Source organism: Carica papaya, chromosome 5 (assembly GCF_054855325.1).
Source record: "Carica papaya isolate Zhongbai chromosome 5, ASM5485532v1, whole genome shotgun sequence".
NCBI classification, from domain to species: Eukaryota; Viridiplantae; Streptophyta; class Magnoliopsida; order Brassicales; family Caricaceae; genus Carica; species Carica papaya.
The window spans coordinates 29,811,192-29,832,537 of NC_142313.1; the positions used below are offsets into that span (position 1 = coordinate 29,811,192).

At 46.5% G+C, this 21,346-nt stretch overlaps 5 non-coding genes and 32 pseudogenes across 5 annotated transcripts; 10 read left to right on the top strand and 27 right to left on the bottom strand.

Moving 5' to 3' along the window:
• Positions 1 to 57: 57 nt before the first annotated feature.
• Positions 58 to 176, top strand: LOC148261603 (5S ribosomal RNA; annotated as a pseudogene).
• Positions 177 to 737: 561 nt separating this feature from the next.
• On the top strand, positions 738 to 856 carry LOC148261604 (5S ribosomal RNA; annotated as a pseudogene).
• A 209-nt stretch (positions 857 to 1,065) lies between these two features.
• Positions 1,066 to 1,184, top strand: LOC148261605 (5S ribosomal RNA; annotated as a pseudogene).
• Positions 1,185 to 2,101: 917 nt separating this feature from the next.
• On the top strand, positions 2,102 to 2,220 carry LOC148261606 (5S ribosomal RNA). Its single transcript, XR_015820953.1, has one exon. It is a non-coding gene; the product is annotated as a 5S ribosomal RNA (ribosomal RNA).
• A 561-nt stretch (positions 2,221 to 2,781) lies between these two features.
• On the top strand, positions 2,782 to 2,900 carry LOC148261607 (5S ribosomal RNA). The gene has a single exon (XR_015819697.1). It is a non-coding gene; the product is annotated as a 5S ribosomal RNA (ribosomal RNA).
• Positions 2,901 to 3,459: 559 nt separating this feature from the next.
• LOC148261608 (5S ribosomal RNA) lies at positions 3,460 to 3,578 on the top strand (annotated as a pseudogene).
• A 205-nt stretch (positions 3,579 to 3,783) lies between these two features.
• On the top strand, positions 3,784 to 3,902 carry LOC148261609 (5S ribosomal RNA; annotated as a pseudogene).
• Positions 3,903 to 4,107: 205 nt separating this feature from the next.
• Positions 4,108 to 4,226, top strand: LOC148261610 (5S ribosomal RNA; annotated as a pseudogene).
• A 205-nt stretch (positions 4,227 to 4,431) lies between these two features.
• Positions 4,432 to 4,550, top strand: LOC148261611 (5S ribosomal RNA; annotated as a pseudogene).
• Positions 4,551 to 5,109: 559 nt separating this feature from the next.
• Positions 5,110 to 5,228, top strand: LOC148261612 (5S ribosomal RNA; annotated as a pseudogene).
• A 1,510-nt stretch (positions 5,229 to 6,738) lies between these two features.
• Positions 6,739 to 6,857, bottom strand: LOC148261613 (5S ribosomal RNA; annotated as a pseudogene).
• Positions 6,858 to 7,062: 205 nt separating this feature from the next.
• On the bottom strand, positions 7,063 to 7,181 carry LOC148261614 (5S ribosomal RNA). The gene has a single exon (XR_015819833.1). It is a non-coding gene; the product is annotated as a 5S ribosomal RNA (ribosomal RNA).
• A 555-nt stretch (positions 7,182 to 7,736) lies between these two features.
• LOC148261615 (5S ribosomal RNA) lies at positions 7,737 to 7,855 on the bottom strand (annotated as a pseudogene).
• Positions 7,856 to 8,059: 204 nt separating this feature from the next.
• On the bottom strand, positions 8,060 to 8,177 carry LOC148261616 (5S ribosomal RNA; annotated as a pseudogene).
• A 562-nt stretch (positions 8,178 to 8,739) lies between these two features.
• Positions 8,740 to 8,858, bottom strand: LOC148261617 (5S ribosomal RNA; annotated as a pseudogene).
• Positions 8,859 to 9,062: 204 nt separating this feature from the next.
• On the bottom strand, positions 9,063 to 9,181 carry LOC148261618 (5S ribosomal RNA). The gene has a single exon (XR_015819558.1). It is a non-coding gene; the product is annotated as a 5S ribosomal RNA (ribosomal RNA).
• A 559-nt stretch (positions 9,182 to 9,740) lies between these two features.
• Positions 9,741 to 9,859, bottom strand: LOC148261619 (5S ribosomal RNA; annotated as a pseudogene).
• A 209-nt stretch (positions 9,860 to 10,068) lies between these two features.
• LOC148261620 (5S ribosomal RNA) lies at positions 10,069 to 10,187 on the bottom strand (annotated as a pseudogene).
• Positions 10,188 to 10,748: 561 nt separating this feature from the next.
• LOC148261621 (5S ribosomal RNA) lies at positions 10,749 to 10,867 on the bottom strand (annotated as a pseudogene).
• A 210-nt stretch (positions 10,868 to 11,077) lies between these two features.
• LOC148261622 (5S ribosomal RNA) lies at positions 11,078 to 11,196 on the bottom strand (annotated as a pseudogene).
• Positions 11,197 to 11,401: 205 nt separating this feature from the next.
• On the bottom strand, positions 11,402 to 11,519 carry LOC148261623 (5S ribosomal RNA; annotated as a pseudogene).
• A 560-nt stretch (positions 11,520 to 12,079) lies between these two features.
• LOC148261624 (5S ribosomal RNA) lies at positions 12,080 to 12,198 on the bottom strand (annotated as a pseudogene).
• A 530-nt stretch (positions 12,199 to 12,728) lies between these two features.
• Positions 12,729 to 12,847, bottom strand: LOC148261625 (5S ribosomal RNA; annotated as a pseudogene).
• Positions 12,848 to 13,406: 559 nt separating this feature from the next.
• LOC148261626 (5S ribosomal RNA) lies at positions 13,407 to 13,525 on the bottom strand (annotated as a pseudogene).
• Positions 13,526 to 14,083: 558 nt separating this feature from the next.
• Positions 14,084 to 14,202, bottom strand: LOC148261627 (5S ribosomal RNA). The gene has a single exon (XR_015820521.1). It is a non-coding gene; the product is annotated as a 5S ribosomal RNA (ribosomal RNA).
• Positions 14,203 to 14,407: 205 nt separating this feature from the next.
• LOC148261628 (5S ribosomal RNA) lies at positions 14,408 to 14,526 on the bottom strand (annotated as a pseudogene).
• Positions 14,527 to 14,735: 209 nt separating this feature from the next.
• LOC148261629 (5S ribosomal RNA) lies at positions 14,736 to 14,854 on the bottom strand (annotated as a pseudogene).
• A 204-nt stretch (positions 14,855 to 15,058) lies between these two features.
• LOC148261630 (5S ribosomal RNA) lies at positions 15,059 to 15,177 on the bottom strand (annotated as a pseudogene).
• A 209-nt stretch (positions 15,178 to 15,386) lies between these two features.
• On the bottom strand, positions 15,387 to 15,505 carry LOC148261631 (5S ribosomal RNA; annotated as a pseudogene).
• A 201-nt stretch (positions 15,506 to 15,706) lies between these two features.
• On the bottom strand, positions 15,707 to 15,824 carry LOC148261632 (5S ribosomal RNA; annotated as a pseudogene).
• A 561-nt stretch (positions 15,825 to 16,385) lies between these two features.
• LOC148261633 (5S ribosomal RNA) lies at positions 16,386 to 16,504 on the bottom strand (annotated as a pseudogene).
• A 205-nt stretch (positions 16,505 to 16,709) lies between these two features.
• Positions 16,710 to 16,828, bottom strand: LOC148261634 (5S ribosomal RNA; annotated as a pseudogene).
• A 563-nt stretch (positions 16,829 to 17,391) lies between these two features.
• Positions 17,392 to 17,510, bottom strand: LOC148261635 (5S ribosomal RNA; annotated as a pseudogene).
• Positions 17,511 to 19,724: 2,214 nt separating this feature from the next.
• LOC148261636 (5S ribosomal RNA) lies at positions 19,725 to 19,843 on the bottom strand (annotated as a pseudogene).
• A 202-nt stretch (positions 19,844 to 20,045) lies between these two features.
• On the bottom strand, positions 20,046 to 20,164 carry LOC148261637 (5S ribosomal RNA; annotated as a pseudogene).
• A 208-nt stretch (positions 20,165 to 20,372) lies between these two features.
• On the bottom strand, positions 20,373 to 20,491 carry LOC148261638 (5S ribosomal RNA; annotated as a pseudogene).
• A 204-nt stretch (positions 20,492 to 20,695) lies between these two features.
• On the bottom strand, positions 20,696 to 20,813 carry LOC148261639 (5S ribosomal RNA; annotated as a pseudogene).
• Positions 20,814 to 21,346: the final 533 nt, after the last annotated feature.

The window sequence follows — 21,346 nt, forward strand, 5'->3', positions numbered from 1 at the left end:
TGACGGGAGGGGGAAGAAAGGAGAAGGAGTTTATGTATTTGCAGCGCGAAATTAGAAATGTGCGATCATACTAGCACAAATGCACCGGATCCCATTAGAACTCCGCAGTTAAGTGTGATTCGGCGAGAGTAATACTCGGATGGGTGACCTCCTGGGAAGTCCTCATGTCGCACTAATTTTTTTTTTTCAGACCAGTCGTTCGACGTTATGCGCGACTGCAACTAGGGTCCACTGGTTTATACGCAAATGTGAGTCAAGAAGCAGGGGCATTTTAATCGATATTAGAACGAGAAAGAGAGATGCAGAGTGCACGCACAAGGAAACAAATGACGGGAGGGGGAGGGAAGGAGAAAGAGTGTATGTATTTTCAGCACGAAATGAAACAGGTGCGATCATACCAGCACTAATGCATCGGAGTCTATCAGAACTCCATAGGTAAGGGTGCTTGGGTGAGAGTAGTACTAGCATGGGTTACCTCCTGCGAAGTCCTTATATTTCACCCATTTTCTTGTAAAGTTCTCGTGTTGCACCCATTTTTTTGTAGATGATTTTTTCGACGTTACGCGCGACTGGAACTATGGTCCGCTGGTTTATACGCAAATGTGAGTCAAGAATCATGGGCATTTTAATCGATATTAGAATGAGAAGGAGAGGTGCAGTGTGAACGCACAAGGAAACAAATGATGGGAGGGGGGTAGGGAAGAAGGAGTGTATGTATTTTTAGCACGAAATTAAACAGGTGCGGTCACACCAGCACAAATGCATCGGATCCCATCAGAACTCCGCAGTTAAGTGTGCTTTGGCGAAAGTAGTACAATGATGGGTTACCTCATGGGAAGTTCTCGTGTTGCACCCATTTTCTTTTTTTCAAATGTGCCGTTCGACGTTACGCGTGACTTTAATTATGGTCCGCAGATTTATTCGCAAATGTGAGTCACGGCGCTGTGGTATTTTACTTGATATTTGAACGAGAACGTGAGGTGCAGTGTGCACGCACAAGGAAACAAATGACGGGAGGGGGAAGAAAGGAGAAGGAGTTTATGTATTTGCAGCGCGAAATTAGAAATGTGCGATCATACTAGCACTAATGCACTGGATCCCATTAGAACTCCGCAGTTAAGTATGATTCGGCGAGAGTAATACTCGGATGGGTGACCTCCTGGGAAGTCCTCGTGTCGCACTAATTTTTTTTTTCAGACCGGTCGTTCGACGTTATGCGCGACTGCAACTAGGGTCCACTGGTTTATACGCAAATGTGAGTCAAGAAGCAGGGGCATTTTAATCGATATTAGAACAAGAAAGAGAGATGCAGAGTGCACGCACAAGGAAACAAATGACGGGAGGGGGAGGGAAGGAGAAAGAGTGTATGTATTTTCAGCACGAAATGAAACATGTGCGATCATACCAGCACTAATGCATCAGATTCTATCAGAACTCCATAGGTAAGGGTGCTTGGGCGAGAGTAGTACTAGCATGGGTTACCTCCTGCGAAGTCCTTATATTTCACCCATTTTCTTGCAAAGTTCTCGTGTTGCACCCATTTTTTTGCAGATGATTCTTTCGACGTTACGCGCGACTTGAATTATGGTCCTCAGGTTTATTCGCAAATGTGAGTCAAGAAGCAGGGGCATTTTAATCGATATTAGAATGAGAAGGAGAGGTGCAGTGTGAACGCACAAGGAAACAATTGACGGGAGGGGGGATGGAGGGAGAAAAAGTGTATGTATTTACAGCGCAGAATGAAACATGAGCAATCATACCAGCACCAATGCAACGGATTCTATCAGAACTCCACAAGTTAAGGGTGCTTGGGCGAGAGTAGCTCTAGGATGGGTGACCTCCTGCGAAGTCCTTATATTTCACCCATTTTCTTAGGAAGTCCTCGTGTTGCACCCATTTTTTTGCAGATGATTCTTTCGACGATACGCGCGACTTGAATTATGGTCCTCAAGTTTATTCACAAATGTGAGTCACGGCACCGTAGCATTTTACTTGATATTAGAACGAGCACGGGAGGTGCAGTGCGCACACACAAGGAAACAAATGACGGGAGGGGGAAGAAAGGAGAAGGAGTATATGTATTTGCAGCGCAAAATTAAACGGGTGCGATCATACCAGCATTAATGCACCGGATCCCATCAGAACTCCGTAGTTAAGTGTGCTTGGGCGAGAGTAGTACTCGGATGGGTGACCTCTTGGGAAGTCCTCGTGTCGCACCAATTTATTTTCAGACGGGTCATTCGACGTTACGCGTGACTGGAACTAGGGTCCGCTGGTTTATACGCAAATGTGAGTCAAGAAGCAGGGGCATTTTAATCGATATTTGAACGAGAAGGAGAGATGCAGAGTGCACGCACAAGGAAACAAATGACGGGAGGGGGGATGGAGGGAGAAAAAGTGTATGTATTTGCAGCGCAGAATGAAACATGAGCAATCATACCAGCACCAATGCAACGGATTCTATCAGAACTCCGCAAGTTAAGGGTGCTTGGGCGAGAGTAGCACTAGGATGGGTGACCTCCTGCGAAGTCCTTATATTTCACCCATTTTCTTAGGAAGTCCTCGTGTTGCACCCATTTTTTTGCAGATGATTCTTTCGACGATACGCGCGACTTGAATTATGGTCCTCAGGTTTGTTCGCAAATGTGAGTCACGGCACCGTAGCATTTTACTTGATATTAGAACGAGCACGGGAGGTGCAGTGCGCACGCACAAGGAAACAAATGACGGGAGGGGGAAGAAAGGAGAAGGAGTATATGTATTTGCAGTGCAAAATTAAACGGGTGCGATCATTCCAGCATTAATGCACCGGATCCCATCAGAACTCCGCAGTTAAGTGTGCTTGGGCGAGAGTAGTACTCGGATGGGTGACCTCCTGGGAAGTCCTCGTGTCGCACCAATTTATTTTCAGACGGGTCGTTCGACGTTACGCGCGACTGGAACTAGGGTCCGCTGGTTTATACGCAAATGTGAGTCAAGAAGCAGAAGCATTTTAATCGATATTAGAACGAGAAGGAGAGGTGCAGTGTGAACGCACAAGGAAACAATTGATGGGAGGGAGAGGGAAGGAGAAGGAGTGTATGTATTTTCAGCACGAAATGAAACAGGTGCGATCATAGCAGCACTAATGCAACGGATTCTATCAGAACTCTGTAGGTAAGGGTGCTTGGGCGAGAGTAGTACTAGCATGGGTTACCTCCTGCGAAGTCCTTATATTTCACCCATTTTCTTGTGAAGTCCTCGTGTAACACGCACTTTTTTGCAGATGATTCTTTCGACGTTACGCGCGACTTGAATTATGGTCCTCAGGTTTATTCGCAAATGTCAGTCACGGCGCTGTAGCATTTTACTTGATATTAGAACGAGAACGGGAGCTGCAGTGCGCACGCACAAGGAAACATATGACGGGAGGGGGAAGAAAGGGGAATGAGTTTATGTATTTGCAGCCCGAAATTAAACAGGTGCGATCGTACCAGCACTAATGCAGCGGATCCCATCATAACTCCGCAGTGAAGTGTGCTTGGGCGAGATTAGTACTCGGATGGGTGACCTCCTGGGAAGTCCTCGTGTCACACCAATTTTTTTTCAGACAGGTCATTCGACGTTACGCGCGTCTGGAATTAGGGTCCGCTGGTTTATATGCAAATGTGAGTCAAGAAGCAGGGGCATTTTAATCGATATTAGAACGAGAATGAGAGGTGAAGTGTGAACGCACAAGGAAACAAATGACAGGAGGGGGAAGAAAGGAGAAGGAGTGTATGTATTTGCAGCGCGAAATTAAATAGGTGCGATCTTACCAGCACTAAAGCCTCGGATCCCATCAGAACTTCGCAGTTAGGTGTGCTTGGGCGAGAGTAGTACTCGGATGGGTGACCACTTGGGAAGCCCTCGTCTTGCACCTATTTTTTTTCGGATGGGTTGTTCGACGTTAGGCGCGAATGGAATTATAAACCACTGGTTCATTTGCAAAGGTGAGTCACGGTGCCGGGGCATATTACTTGATATTAGAACGAGAAAGAGAGATGCAGAGTGCACACACAAGGAAACAAATGACGGGAGGGGGAAGAAAGGAGAAGGAGTTTATGTATTTGCAGCGCGAAATTAATCAGGTTCGATCATACCAGCACTAGTGCAACAGATCCCATCATAACTCCGCAGCTAAGTGTGCTTGGGCGAGAGTAGTACTCAGATGGGTGACCACTTGGGAAGTCCTCGTGTTGCACCCATTTTTTTGCAGATGATTCTTTCAACGTTACGTGCGACTTGAATTATGGTCCTCAGGTTTATTCGCAAATGTGAGTCACAGCGGTGTAGCATTTTACTTGATATTAGAACGAGAACGGGAGGTGCAGTGCGCACGCACAAGGAAACAAATGACGGGAGGGGGAAGAAAGGGGAATGAGTTTATGTATTTGCAGCGCAAAATTAAACAGGTGCGATCATACCAGCACTAATGCAGCGGATCCCATCAGAACTCCGCAGTGAAGTGTGCTTGGGCGAGAGTAGTACTCGGATGTGTGACCTCTTGGGAAGTCCTCGTATCGCAACAATTTTTTTTCAGGGGGGTCGTTCGACGTTACGCGCGACTGGAACAATGGTTCGCTGGTTTATACGCAAATGTGAGTCAAGAATCAGGGGCATTTTAATCGATATTAGAACGAAAAGGAGAGGTGCAGTGTGAACGCACAAGGAAACAATTGATGGGAGGGGGAGGGAAGGAGAAGGAGTGTATGTATTTTGAGCACGAAATAAAACAGGTGCGATCATACCACCACTAATGCAACGGATTCTATCAGAACTCCGTAGGTAAGGGTGCTTGGGCGAGAGTAGTACTAGCATGGGTTACCTCCTGCGAAGTCCTTATATTTCACCCATTTTCTTGTGAAGTCCTCGTGTTGCACCCATTTTTTTGCAGATGATTCTTTCGATGTTACGCACGACTTGAATTATGGTCCTCAAGTTTATTCGCAAATGTGAGTCACGACGCTGTAGAATTTTACTTGATATTAGAACGAGAACAGGAGGTGCAGTGCGCACGCACAAGGAAAAAAATGACGGGAGGGGGAAGAAAGGGGAATGAGTTTATGTATTTGCAGCGCAAAATTAAATAGATGCGATCATACCAGCACTAATGCACCGGATCCCATCAGAACTCCGCAGTTATGTGTGCTCGGGCGAGATTAGTGCTCGGATGGGTGACCTCCTGCGAAGTCCTTATATTTCACCCATTTTCTTAGGAGGTCCTCGTGTTGCACCCATCTTTTTGCAGATGATTCTTCCGACGTTACGCGCGACTTGATTTATGGTCCGCAGGTTTATTCGCAAATGTGAGTCACGGCACCGTGGCATTTTACTTGATATTAGAACGAGTACGGGAGGTGCAGTGCGCACCCACAAGGAAACAAATGACGGGAGGAGGAAGAAAGAGAAGGAGTGTATGTATTTGAAGCGCAAAATTAAACAAGTGGCATCATATCAGCACTAATGCACTGGATCCCATCAGAACTCTGCAGTTAAGTGTGCTTGGGCGAGAGTAGTGCTCGGATGGGTGACCTCTTGGGAAATCCTCATATCGCAATAATTTTTTTTCAGATGGGTCGTTCGACGTTACGCGCGACTGGAACTATGGTCCGCTGGTTTATACGCAAATGTGAGTCAAGAATCAGGGGCATTTTAATCGATATTAGAACGAGAAGGAGAGGTGTAGTGTGAACGCACAAGAAAACAAATGATGGGAGGGGGGAGGGAAGAAGGAGTGTATGTATTTTCAGCACGAAATTAAACAGGTGCGGTCACACCAGCACAAATGCACCGGATCCCATCAGAACTCCACAGTTAAGTGTGTTTTGGCGAAAGTAGTACAATGATGGGTTACCTCCTGGAAAGTTCTCGTACCCATTTTCTTTTTTTCAGATGTGCCGTTCGACGTTACGCGCGACTTTAATTATGGTCCGCAGATTTATTCGCAAATGTGAGTCATGGCGTCGTGGCATTTTACTTGATATTTGAACGAGAACGGGAGGTGCAGTGCGCACGCACAAGGAAACAAATGACGGGAGGAGGAAGAAAAGAGAAGAAGTGTATGTATTTGAAGCGCAAAATTAAAAAAGTGGCATCATACCAGCACTAATGCACTGGATCCCATCAGAATTCTGCAGTTAAGTGTGCTTGGGCGAGAGTAGTAGTCGGATGGGTGACCTCCTGTTTAATTTCGCGCTGCAAATACATACACTCCTTCTCCTTTCTTCCCCCTCCCGTCATTTGTTTCCTTGTGCGTGCGCACTGCACCTCTCGTCCTCGTTCAAATATCAAGTAAAATGCCACGGCGCCATGACTCACATTGCGAATAAATCTGCGGACCCTAATTAAAGTCGCGCGTAACTTCGAACGGCACAACTGAAAAAAAGAAAATGGGTGAAATATAAGGACTTCGCAGGAGGTAACCCATGCTAGTACTACTCTCGCCTAAGCACCCTTACCTACGGAGTTCTGATAGAATCCGTTGCATTAGTGCTGGTATGAGCCCTCATGTTTCATTCTGCACTGCAAATACATACACTCTTTCTCCTTCCAACCCCCCTCCCGTCATTTGTTTCCTTGTGCGTGCATTCTGCATCTCTCTTTCTCGTTCTAATATCAAGTAATATGCCCCGGCACCGTGACTCACCTTTGCAAATGAACCAGTGATTTATAATTCCATTCGCGCGTAACGTCGAAGAACCCATCCGAAAAAAAAAATAGGTGTAACACGAGGGCTTCCCAGGTGGTGACCCATCCGAGTACTACTCTCGCCCAAGAACACTTAACTGCGGAGTTCTGATGGGATCCGGAGCTTTAGTGCTGGTATGATCGCACCTGTTTAATTTCGGGCTGCAAATACATACACTCCTTCTCATTTCTTCCCCCTCCCGTCATTTGTTTCCTTGTGCGTTCACACTTCACCTCTCATTCTCGTTCTAATATCGATTAGAATGCCCCTGCTTCTTGACCCACATATGCGTATAAACCAGCGGACCCTAGTTCCAGACGCGCGTAACATCGAACGACCTGTCTGAAAAAAAATTGGTGCGACGCGAGGACTTCCCAGGAGGTCACCCATCCGAGTACTAATCTCGCCCAAGCACACTTCACTGCGGAGTTCTGATGGGATCCGGTGCATTAGTGCTGGTATGATCGCACCTGTTTAATTACACGCTGCAAATACATAAATTCATTCCCCTTTCTTCCCCCTCCCGTCATTTGTTTCCTTGTGCGTGCGCACTGCACCTCCCGTTCTCGTTCTAATATCAAGTAAATAGCTACAACGCCGTGACTCACATTTGCGAATAAACCTGAGGACCATAATTCAAGTCGTGCGTAACGTCGAAAGAATCATCTGCAAAAAAATGGGTGCAACACGAGGACTTCACAAGAAAATGGGTGAAATATAAGGACTTCGTAGGAGGTAACCCATGCTAGTACTACTCTCGCCCAAGCACCCTTACACACGTAGTTCTGATAGAATCCGTTGCATTAGTGCTGGTATGATCGCACCAGTTTAATTTCGCGCTGCAAATACATAAACTCCATCTCCTTTCTTCCCCCTCCCGTCATTTGTTTCCTTGTGCGTGCACACTGCACCTCTCGTTCAAATATCAAGTAAAATGCCACGGCGCCGTGACTCACATTTGCGAATAAATCTGCGGACCATAATTAAAGTCGCGCGTAACGTCGAACGGCACATCTGAAAAAAAAAAAGGGTGCAACACGAGAACATCCCAGGAGGTAACCCATCATTGTACTACTTTCGCCAAAGCACACTTAACTGCGGAGTTCTGATGGGATCCGATGCATTAGTGTTGGTGTGACCGCACCTGTTTAATTTCGTGCTGAAAATACATACACTCCTTCTTCCCTCCCCCCCTCCAATCATTTGTTTCCTTGTGCGTTCACACTGCACCTCTCCTTCTCGTTCGAATATTGATTAAAATGCCCCTGATTCTTGACTCACATTTGCGTATAAACCAGCGGACCATAGTTCCAGTCGCGCGTAACGTCGAACGACCCATCTGAAAAAAAATTATTACGATACGTGGACTTCCCAAGAGGTCACCCATCCAAGTACTACTCTCGCCCAAGCACCCTTAACTGCAGAGTTCTGATGGGATCCAGTGCATTAGTGCTGGTATGATGCCACTTGTTTAATTTTGCGCTTCAAATACATACACTCCTTCTCTTTTCTTCCTCCTCTCGTCATTTGTTTCCTTGTGCGTGCGCACTGCACCTCCCCTACTCGTTCTAATATCGAGTAAAATGCCACGGCGCCGTGACTCACATTTGCGAATAAACCTGCAGACCATAAAGCAAGTCGCGCGTAACGTCGAAAGAATCATCTGCAAAAAGATGGGTGCAACACGAGGACCTCCCAAGAAAATGGGTGAAATATAAGGACTTCGCATGAGGTCACCCGTCTGAGTACTTTTCTCGCCCAAGCACCCTTAACTGCAGAGTTCTGATAGAATCCGTTGCATTAGTGCTGGTATGATCCCTCATGTTTCATTCTGCACTGCAAATACATACACTCTTTCTCCTCCCATCCCCCCACCCGTCATTTGTTTCCATGTGCGTGCACTCTGCACCTCTCTTTCTCGTTCTAATATCAAGTAATATGCCCCGGCACTGTGACTCACCTTTGCAAATGAACCAGCGGTTTATAATTCCATTCGCGCGTAACGTCGAACAACCCATCCGAGAAAAAAAAAGGTGCAACACGAGGTCTTCCCAAGTGGTCACCCATCCAAGTACTACTCTTGCCCAAGCACACCTAACTGCGGAGTTCTGATAGGATCCGGGGCTTTAGTGCTGGTATGATCGCACCTGTTTAATTCTGCGTTGGAAATACATACACTCCTTCTCCTTTCTTCCCCCTCCATCATTTGTTTCCTTGTGCGTTCACACTTCATCTCTCCTTCTCGTTCTAATATCGATTAAAATGCCCCTGCTTCTTGACTCACATTTGCGTATAAACCAGCGGACCCTAGTTCCAGACTCCCGTAACGTCGAACGACCCGTCTGAAAAAAAATTGGTGCGACACGAGGACTTTCCAGGAGGTCACCCATCCGAGTACTAATCTCGCCCAAGCACACTTAACTGCGGAGTTCTGATGGGATCCGGTGCTTTAGTGCTGGTATGATCGCACCTGTTTAATTTCGCGCTGCAAATACATAAACTCATTCCCCTTTCTTCCCCCTCCCGTCATTTGTTTCCTTGTGCGTGCGCACTACACGTCCCGTTCTTGTTCTAATATCAAGTAAAATGCTACAGCGCCGTGACTCACATTTGCGAATAAACCTGAGGACCATAATTCAAGTCGCACGTAACGTTGAAAGAATCATCTGCAAAAAAATGGGTGCAACACAAGGACTTCCCAAGAAAATGGGTGAAATATAAGGACTTCGCAGGAGGTAACCCATGCTAGTACTACTCTCGTCCAAGCACCCTTACCTACGGAGTTCTGATAGAATCCGTTGTATTAGTGCTGGTATGATCGCACCTGTTTCATTTCGTGCTTAAAATACATACACTACTTCTCTTTCCCTCCCCCTCCCATCAATTGTTTCCTTGTGCGTTCACACTGCACCTCTCCTTCTCGTTCTAATATCGATTAAAATGCCCCTGCTTCCTGACTCACAATTGCGTATAAACCAGCGGACAATAGTTTCAGTAGCACGTAACGTCGAACGACCCGTCTGAAAAAAAATTGGTGCGACACGAGGACTTACCAGGAGGTCACCCCTCCGAGTACTACTCTCGCCCAAGCGCACTTAAGTGCGGAGTTCTTATGGGATCCAGTGCATTAGTGCTGGTATGATCGCACCCGTTTAATTCCGCGCTGCAAATACATAAACTCTTTCTTCTTTCTTCCCCCTCCCGTCATTTGTTTCCTTGTGCGTGCGCACTGCACCTCTCGTTCTCGTTCAAATATCAAGTAAAATGCCACGGCGCCGTGACTCACATTTGCGAATAAATCTGCGGACCATAATTAAAGTCGTGCGTAACGTCGAACGGCACATCTGAAAAAAATAAAATGGGTGCAACACGAGAACTTACCAGGAGATAACCCATCATTGTACTACTTTTGCCAAAGCACACTTAACTGCAGAGTTCTGATGGGATCCGTTGCATTTGTGCTGGTATGATCGCACCCGTTTAATTCCGCGCTGCAAATAGATAAACTCCTTCTCCTTTCTTCCCCCTCCCATCATTTGTTTCCTTGTGCGTGCGCACTGCACCTCCCGTGCTCGTTCTAATATCAAGTAAAATGCTACGGTGCAGTGACTCACATTTGCCAATAAACCTGAGGACCATAATTCAAGTCGTGCGTATCATCGAAAGAATCATCTGCAAAAAATGGGTGCAACACGAGGACTTCCTAAGAAAATGGGTGAAATATAAGGACTTCGCAGGAGGTCACCCATCCTAGAGCTACTCTCGCCCAAACACCCTTAACTTGCGGAGTTCTGATAGAATCCGTTGCATTGGTGCTGGTATGATTGCTCATGTTTCATTCTGTGCTGCAAATACATACACTTTTTCTCCCTCCATCCCCCCTCCCGTCATTTGTTTCCTTGTGCGTGCACTCTGCATCTCTCCTTCTCGTTCTAATATCGATTAAAATGCCCCTGCTTCTTGACTCACATTTGCGTATAAACCAGTGGACCCTAGTTCCAGTCGCTCGTAACGTCGAACGACCCGTCTAAAAAAAAAATTATTGCGACACAAGGACTTCCCAAGAGGTCACCCATCCGAGTACTACACTCGCCCAAGCACACTTAACTGCGGAGTTCTGATGGGATCCGGTGCAATAGTGCTGGTATGATCGCACCCGTTTAATTTCGCGCTGCAAATACATAAACTCTTTCTCATTCCATCCCCCCTCCTGTCATTTGTTTCCTTGTGCGTGCACTCTGCATCTCTCTTTCTCGTTATAATATCAAGGAATATGCCCCAGCACCGTGACTCACATTTGCGAATAAATCTGCGGACCATAATTAAAGTCGCGCGTAACGTCGAACGACAAATCTGAAGAAAAGAAAATGGGTGCAACACGAGAACATCCCAGGAGGTAACCCATCATTGTACTACTTCCGACAAAGCACACTTAACTGCGGAGTTCTGATGGGATCCGGTGCATTTGTGCTGGTGTGACCGCACCTGTTTAATTTCGTGCTGAAAATACATACACTCCTTCTTCCCTCCCCCCCCTCCCATCATTTGTTTCCTTGTGCGTTCACACTGCACCTCTCCTTCTCGTTCTAATATCGATTAAAATGCCCCTGATTCTTGACTCACATTTGCGTATAAACCAGCGGACCATAGTTTCAGTCGCGCGTAACGTCGAACGACCCATCTGAAAAAAAATTGTTGCGATACGTGGAGTTCCCAAGAGGTCACCCATCCGAGTACTACTCTCGCCCAAGCACACTTGACTGCAGAGTTCTGATGGGATCCAGTGCATTAGTGCTTGTATGATGCCACTTGTTTAATTTTGCACTTCAAATACATACACTCCTTCTCTTTTCTTCCTCCTCCCGTCATTTGTTTCCTTGTGCGTGCGCACTGCACCTCCCGTACTCGTTCTAATATCAAGTAAAATGCCACGGCGCCGTGACTCACATTTACGAATAAACCTGCAGACCATAAATCAAGTCGCGCGTAATGTCGAAAGAATCATCTACAAAAAGATGGGTGCAACACAAGGACCTCCCAAGAAAATGGGCGAAATATAAGGACTTCGCAGGAGCTCACCCATCCGAGTACTTTTCTCGCCCAAGCACCCTTAACTACGGAGTTCTGATAGAATCCGTTGCATTACTGCTGGTACGATCCCTCATGTTTCATTCTGCACTGCAAATACATACACTCTTTCTCCTCCCATCCCCCCTCCCGTCATTTGTTTCCTTGTGCGAGCACTCTGCATCTCTCTTTCTCGTTCTAATATCAAGTAATATGCCCCGGCACCGTGACTCACCTTTGCAAATGAACCAGCGGTTTATAATTCCATCGCGCGTAACGTCGAACAACCCATCCGAAAAAAAATAGGTGCAACACGAGGGCTTCCCAAGTGGTCACCCATCCGAGTACTACCCTCGCCCAAGCACACTTAACTGTGGAGTTCTGATGGGATCCGGAGATTTAGTGCTGGTATGATCGCACAAGTTTAATTTCGCGCTGCAAATACATACACTCCTTCTCCTTTTTTCCCCTTCCGTCATTTGTTTCCTTGTGCGTTCACACTTCACCTCTCATTCTCGTTCTAATATCGATTAAAATGCCCCTACTTCTTGACTCACATTTACGTATAAACCAGTGAACCCTAATTCCAGTCGCGCGTAACGTCGAATTTCCAGTCTGAAAAAAAAAATTTGTGTCACACGAGGACTTCCCAGGAGGTCTCCCATCCGAGTACTAATCTCGCCGAAGCACACTTCACTGCGGAGTTTTGATGGGATCCGGTGCATTAGTTTTGGTATGATCGCACCTGTTTAATTTTGCGCTGCAAATACATAAACTCATTCCCCTTTCTTCCCCCTCCCGTCATTTGTTTCCTTGTGCGTGCGCACTGCACCTCCCGTTCTCGTTCTAATATCAAGTAAAATGCTACAGCGTGGTGACTCACATTTGCGAATAAACCTGAGGACCATAATTCAAGTCGCGCGTAATGTCGAAAGAATCATCTACAAAAAAATTTGTGCGACACGAGGACTTCCGAGGAGGTCAACCATCCGAGTACTAATCTCGCCCAAGCACACTTAACTGCGGAGTTCTGATGGGATCCGGGGCTTTAGTGCTGGTATGATCGCACCAGTTTAGTTTCGCGCTGCAAATACATACATTCCTTCTCTTTTCTTCCCCCTCCCGTCATTTGTTTCCTTATGCGTGCGCGCTGCACCTCCCGTTCTCGTTCTAATATCAAGTAAAATGCTACAGCGCCGTGACTCACATTTGCGAATAAACCTGAGGACCATAATTCAAGTCGCGCGTAACGTCGAAAGAATCATCTTCAAAAAAATGGGTGCAACACGAGGACTTCACAAGAAAATGGGTGAAATATAGGGACTTCGCAGGAGGTAACCCATGCTAGTACTACTCTCGCCCAAGCACCCTTACCTACGGAGTTCTGATAGAATCCGTTCCATTAGTGCTGGTATGATCGTACCTGTTTCATTTCGTGCTGAAAATACAAACACTCCTTCTCCTTCTCTCCCCCTCCCATCAATTGTTTCCTTGTGCGTTCACACTGCACCTCTCCTTCTCGTTCTAATATCGATTAAAATGCCCCTGCTTCTTGACTCACAATTGCGTATAAACCAGCGGACAATAGTTCCAGTCGCGCGTAACGTCGAACGACCCGTCTGAAAAAAAATTGGTGCGACACGAGGACTTTCGAGGAGGTCACCAATCCGAGTACTACTCTCGCCAAAGCACACTTAACTGCGGAGTTCTGATGGGATCCGGTGCATTAGTGCTGGTATGATCGCACCTGTTTAATTTTGCGCTGCAAATACATAAACTCATTCCCCTTTCTTCCCCCTCCCGTCAGTTGTTTCCTTGTGCGTGCGCACTGCACCTCCCGTTTTCGGTCTAATATCAAGTAAAATTCTACTGCGCCGTGACTCACATTTGCGAATAAACTTGAGGACCATAATTCAAGTCGCACGTAACGTCGAAAGAATCATCTGTAAAAAATGGGTGCAACACGAGGACTTCACAAGAAAATGGGTGAAATATAAGGACTTCGCAGGAGGTAACCCATGCTAGTACTACTCTCCCCCAAGCACCCTTACCTACGGAGTTCTGATAGAATCCGTTGCATTAGTGCTGGTATGATCGTACCTGTTTCATTTCGTGCTGAAAATACATACACTCCTTCTCCTTCCCTCCCCCTTCCATCAATTGTTTCCTTGTACGTTCACACTGCACCTCTCCTTCTCGTTCTAATATCGATTAAGATGCCCCTGCTTCTTGACTCACATTTGCGTATAAACCAGTGGACCCTAATTCCAGTCCCGCGTAACGTCGAACGACCCGTCTGAAAAAAAATTGGTGCGACACGAGGACTTCCCAGGAGGTCACCCATCCGAGTACTACTCTCGCCCAATCACACTTAACTGCGGAGTTCTGATGGGATCCGGGGCTTTAGTGCTGGTATGATCGCACCTGTTTAATTTCGCGCTGCAAATACATACACTGCTTCTCCTTTCTTCCCCCTCCCGTCATTTGTTTCCATGTGCGTTAACACTTCACCTCTCATTCTCATTCTAATATCGATTAAAATGCCCCTGCATTTTGACTCACATTTGCGTATAAACCAGCGGACCCTAGTTCCAGACGCGCGTAATGTCGAACGACCCGTCTGAAAAAAAATTGGTGCGACACGAGGACTTCCCAGGAGGTCACCCATCCGAGTACTAATCTCGCCCAAGCACACTTAACTGCGGAGTTTTGATGGGATCCGGTGCAATAGTGCTGCTATGATCGCACTCATTTAACTTTGCGCTGCAAATACATAAACTCATTCCCCTTTCTTCCCCTTCCTGTCATTTGTTTCCTTGTGCGTGCGCACTGCACCTCCCGTTCTCGTTCAAATATCAAGTAAAATGCCACGGCGCCGTGACTCACATTTGCGAATAAATCTGCGGAACATAATTAAAGTCGCGCGTAACGTCAAGCAGCACATCTGAAAAAAAGAAAATGGGTGCAACACGAGAACTTCCCAGGAGGTAACACATCATTGTACTACTTTCGTCAAAGCACACTTAACTGCGGAGTTCTAATGGGATCCGGTGCATTTGTGCTGGTGTGAGCGCACATGTTTAATTTCGGGCTGAAAATACATACACTCCTTCTTCTCTCCCCCCCTCCCATCATTTGTTTCCTTGTGCATTCACACTGCACCTCTTTTTCTCGTTGTAATATCGATTAAAATGCCCCAGATTCTTGACTCACATTTCCGTATAAACCAGCGGATTATAGTTCCAGTCGCGCGTAACGTCGAACGACCCGTCTGAAAAAAAATTGGTGCGACACGAGGACTTCCCAAGAGGTCACCCATCCGAGTACTACTCTCGCCCAAACACACTTAACTGCGGAGTTCTGATAGGATCCGGTGCATTAGTGCTGGTATGACCGCACCCGTTTAATTCCGCGCTGCAAATACATACACTCCTTCTCCTTTCTTCCCCCTCCCGTCATTTGTTTCCTTGTGCGTGCGCACTGCACCTCTCGTTCTCGTTCAAATATCAAGTAAAATACCACGGCGCCGTGACTCACATTTGCGAATAAATCTGCGGACAATAATTAAAGTCGCGCGTAACTTCGAACGGCACATCTGAAAAAAAGAAAATGGGTGCAACACGAGAACTTCCCAGGAGGTAACCCATCATTGTACTACTTTCGCCAAAGCACACTTAACTACGGAGTTCTGATGGGATCCGGTGCATTTGTGCTGGTGTGACCGCACCTGTTTAATTTCGTGCTGAAAATACATATACTACTTCTTTCCTCCCCCCCCATCATTTGTTTCCTTGTGCGTTCACACTGCACCTCTCCTTCTCGTTCTAATATCGATTAAAATTCCCCTGATTCTTGACTCACATTTGCGTATAAACCAGCAGACCATAGTTCCAGTCGCGCCTAACGTCGAACAACCCATCTGAAAAAAAATTGTTGCGATACGAGGACTTCCTAAGAGGTCACCCATCCGAGTACTACTCTCGCCCAAGCACACTTAACTGCAGAGTTCTGATGGGATCCAGGGCAGTAGTGCTGGTATGATGCCACTTGTTTAATTTTGCGCTTCAAATACATACACTCATTCTCGTTTCTTCCTCATCCCGTCATTTGTTTCCTTGTGCGTGCGCACTGCACCTCCCGTACTCGTTCTAATATCAAGTAAAATGCCACGGCGCCGTGACTCACATTTGCAAATAAACTTGCGGACTATAAATCAAGTCGCGCATAACGTCGAAAGAATCATATGCAAAAAGACAGGTGCAACACGAGGACCTCCCAAGAAAATGGGTGAAATATAAGGACTTTGCAGGAGGTCACCCATCCGAGTACTTTTCTCGCCCAAGCACCCTTAACTGCGGAGTACTGATAGAATCCGTTGTATTAGTGCTGGTATGATCCCTCATGTTTCATTCTGCACTGCAAATACACACACTCTTTCTCCTCCCATCCCCCCTCCCGTCATTTGTTTCCTTGTGCGTGCACTCTGCATCTCTCTTTCTCATTCTAATATCAAGTAATATGCCCCGGCACCGTGACTCACCTTTGCAAATGAACCAGCGGTTTCTAATTCCATTCGCGCGTAACGTCGAACAACCCATCCGAAAAAAAATAGGTGCAACACGAGGGATTCCCAAGTCGTCACCCATCCGAGTACTAGGCTCGCCCAAGCACACTTAACTGCGGAGTTCTGATGGGATCCGGAGCTTTAGTGCTGGTAAGATCGCACCTGTTTAATTTCGCGCTGCAAATACATATACTCCTTCTCCTTTCTTCCCCCTCCCGTCATTTATTTCCTTGTGCGTTCACACTTCACCTCTCATTCTCGTTCTAATATCGATTAAAATGCCCCTGCTTCTTGACTCACATTTGCGTATAAATAAGCGGACCCTAGCTCCAGACGCGCGTAACGTCGAAAGACCCGTCTGAAAAAAAATTGGTGCAACACGAGGACTTCCCAGGAGGTCACCCATCCGAGTACTAATCTCGCCCAAGCACACTTCACTGCAGAGTTCTGATGGGATCCGGTGCATTAGTGCTGGTATGATCGCACGTGTTTAACTTGGCGCTGCAAATACATAAACTCATTCCCCTTTCTTCCCCCTCCCGTCATTTGTTTCCTTGTACGTGCGCACTGTACCTCCCGTTCTCGTTCTAATATCAAGTAAAATGCCACGGTGCCATGACTCACATTTGCGAATAAACCTGAGGACCATAATTCAAGTCAGGCGTAACGTCGAAAGAATCATCTGCAAAAAAATGGGTGCAACACGAGGACTTCACAAGAAAATGGGTGAAATATAAGGACTTCGCAGGAGGTAACCCATGCTAGTACTACTCTCGCCCAAGCACCCTTACCTACGGAGTTCTGATAGAATCCGTTGCATTAGTGCTGGTATGATCGCACCTGTTTCATTTCACGCTACAAATACATACACTCCTTCTCCTTTCTTCCCCCTCCCGTCATTTGTTTCCTTGTGCGTGCGCACTGCACCTCTCGTTCTCGTTCAAATATCAGGTAAAATGCCACGGCGCCGTGACTCACATTTGCGAATAAACCTGCGGACCATAATTAAAGTCGCCCGTAACGTCGAACGGCACATCTGAAAAAAAGAAAAGGGGTGCAACACGAGAACTTCCCAGGAGGTAACCCATCATTGTACTACTTTCGCCAAAGCACACTTAACTGCGGAGTTCTGATGGGATCCGGTGCATTTGTGTTGGTGTGACCGCACCTGTTTAATTTCGTGCTGAAAATACATACACTCCTTCTTCCCTCCCCCCATCCCATCATTTGTTTCCTTGTGCGTTCACACTGCACCTCTCCTTCTCGTTCTAATATCGATTAAAATACCCCTGATTCTTGACTCACATTTGCGTATAAACCAGCGGACCATAGTTCCAGTCGCGCGTAACATCGAACGACCCATCTGAAAAAAAATTGGTGCAACACAAGGACTTCCAGTGCATTAGTGCTGGTATGATCGCACCCGTTTAATTTCGCGCTGCAAATACATAAACTCCTTCTCCTTTCTTCCCCCTCCCGTCATTTGTTTCTTTGTTTGTGTGCCCTGCACCTCCCGTGCTCGTTCTAATATCAAGTAAAATACTACGGTGCCGTGACTCACATTTGCGAATAGACCTGAGGACCATAATTCAAGTCGCGCGTAACGTCGAAAGAATCATCTGCAAAAAAATGGGTGCAACACGAGGACTTTACAAGAAAATGGGTGAAATATAAGGACTTCGCAGGAGGTAACCCATGCTAGAACTACTCTCGCCCAAGCACCCTTACCTACGGAGTTCTGATAGAATCCGCTGCATTAGTGCTGGTATGATCGCACCTGTTTAATTCTGCACTGCAAATACATACACTCTTTCTCCTCCCATCCCCCCTCCCGTCATTTGTTTCCTTGTGCGTGCACTCTGCATCTCTCTTTCTCGTTCTAATATCAAGTAATATGCCCCGGCACCATGACTCACCTTTGCAAATGAACCAGCGGTTTATAATTCCATTCGCGTGTAACGTCGAACAACTCATCCGAATACTAATCTCGCCCAAGTACACTTCACTGCGGAGTTCTGATGGGATCCGGTGCATTAGTGCTGGTATGATCGCACCTGTTTAATTTTGCGTTGCAAATACATAAACTCATTCCCCTTTCTTCCCCCTCCCGTCATTTGTTTCCTTGTGCATGCGTACTGCACCTCCCGTTCTCGTTCTAATATCAAGTAAAATGCTACAGCGCCGTGACTCACATTTGCGAATAAACCTGAGAACCATAATTCAAGTCGCGCGTAACGTCGAAAGAATCATCTGCAAAAAAATGGGTGCAACACAAGGACTTCACAAGAAAATGGGTGAAATATAAGGACTTCGCAGGAGGTAACCCATGCTAGCACTACTCTCGCCCAAGCACCCTTACCTACGGAGTTCTGATAGAATCCGATGCATTAGTGTTGGTATGACCGCACCTATTTAATTTCATGCTGAAAATACATACACTCCTTCTTCCCTCCCCCCCTCCCATCATTTGTTTCCTTGTGCGTTCACATTGCACCTCTCCTTCTCGTTCTAATATCGATTAAAACACCCCTGATTCTTGACCCACATTTGCGTATAAACCAGCGGACAATAGTTCCAGTCGCGCGTAATGTCGAACGACCCGTCATAAAAAAAATTGGAGCAACACAAGGACTCACATTTGCGTATAAACCAGCGGACCATAGTTCCAGTCGCGCGTAACGTCGAACGACCCATCTGAAAAAAAATTGTTGCGATACGAGCACTTCCCAAGAGGTCACCCATCCGAGTACTACTCTCGCCAAAGCACACTTAACTGCAAAGTTCTAATGGGATCCAGTGCATTAGTGCTGGTATGATGCCACTTGTTTAATTTTGCGCTTCAAATACATACACTCCTTATCTTTTCTTCCTCCTCCCGTCATTTGTTTCCTTGTGCGTGCGCACTGCACCTCCCGTACTCGTTCTAATATCAAGTAAAATGCCACGACGCCATGACTAACATTTGCGAATAAACCTGCGGACCGTAAATCAAGTCGCGCGTAACGTCGAAAGAATCATCTGCAAAAAGATGGGTGCAACATGAGGACCTCCCAAGAAAATGGGTGAAATTTAAGGACTTCGCAGGAGGTCACCCATCCGAGTACTTTTCTCGCCTAAGTACCCTTAACTGCGAAGTTCTGATAGAATCCGTTGCATTAGTGCTGGTATGATCCATCATGTTTCATTCTGCACTGCAAATACATACACTCTTTCTCCTCCCATCCCTGCTCCCGTCATTTGTTTCCTTGTGCGTGCACTCTGCATCTCTCTTTCTCGTTCTAATATCAAGTAATATGCCCCGGCACCGTGACTCACCTTTGCAAATGAACCAGCGGTTTATAATTCCATTCGCGCGTAACGTCGAACACCCCATCCGAAAAAAAATAGGTGCAACACGAGGGCTTCCCAAGTTGTCACCCATCTGAGTACTACTCTCGCCCAAGCACACTTAACTGCGGAGTTCTGATGGGATCCGGGGCTTTAGTGCTGGTATGATCGAACCTGTTTAATTTCGCGCTGCAAATACATACACTCCTCCTTTCTTCCCTCGCCTGTCATTTGTTTCCTTGTGCGTTCACACTTCACCTCTCATTCTCGTTCTAATATCAATTAAAATGCCCCTGCTTCTTGACTCACATTTGCGTATAAACCAGCGGACCCTAGTTCTAGACACGCGCAACGTCGAATGACCCGTCTGAAAAAAAATTGGTGCAACACGAGGACTTCCCAGGAGGTCACCCATCCGAGTACTAATCTCGCCCAAGCACACTTCAGTGCGGAGTTCTGATGGGATCCGGTGTATTAGTGCCGGTATGATCGCACTTGTTTAATTTCGCGCTGCAAATACATAAACTCATTCCCCTTTCTTCCCCCTCCTGTCATTTGTTTCCCTGTGCGTGCGCACTGCACCTCCCGTTCTCGTTCTACTATCAAGTAAAATGCCACGGCACCGTGACTCACATTTGCGAATAAACCTGAGGACCATAATTCAAGTTGCGCGTAACGTCGAACGGCACATCTGAAAAAAAAAAATGGGTACAATATGAGAACTTCCCAGGAGGTAACCCATCATTGTACTACTTTCGCCAAAGAACACTTAACTGCGGAGTTCTAATGGGATCCGGTGCATTTGTGCTGGTGTGACCGCACCTGTTTAATTTTGTGCTGAAAATACATACACTCCTTCTTCCCTCCCCCCTTCCCTTCATTTGTTTCCTTGTGCATTCACACTGCACCTCTCTTTCTCGTTCTAATATCGATTAAAATGCCCATGATTCTTGACTCACATTTGCGTATAAACCAGCGGACCATAGTTCCAGTCGCGCGTAACGTCGAACGACCCATCTGAACAAAAATTGTTGCGATACGAGGACTTCCCAAGAGGTCACTCATCCGAGTACTACTCTCGCCCAAGCACTCTGAACTGCAGAGTTCTGATGGGATCCAGTGCATTAGTGCTGGTATGATGCCACTTGTTTAATTTTGCGCTTCAAATGCATACACTCTTTCTCTTTTCTTCCTCCTCCCGTCATTTGTTTCCTTGTGCGTGCGCACTGCACCTCCCGTACTCCTTCTAATATCAAGTAAAATGCCACGGCGCCGTGACTCACATTTGCGAATAAACCTGCGGACCATAAATCAAGTCGCCCGTAACGTCGAAAGAATCATCTGCAAAAAGATGGGTGCAACACGAGGATCTCCCAAGAAAATGGGTGAAATATAAGGACTTCGCAGGAGGTCACCCATCCGAGTAGTTTGCTCGCCCAAGCACCCTTAACTGCGGAGTTCTGATAGAATCCGTTGCATTAGTGCTGGTATGATCCCTCATGTTTCATTCTGCACTGCAAATACATACACTCTTTCTCCTCCCATTCCCCCTCCTGTCATTTGTTTCCTTGTGCGTGCACTCTGCATCTCTCTTTCTCGTTCTAATATCAAGTAATATGCCCCGGCACCGTGACTCACCTTTGAAAATGAACCAGCGGTTTATAATTCCATTCGCCCGT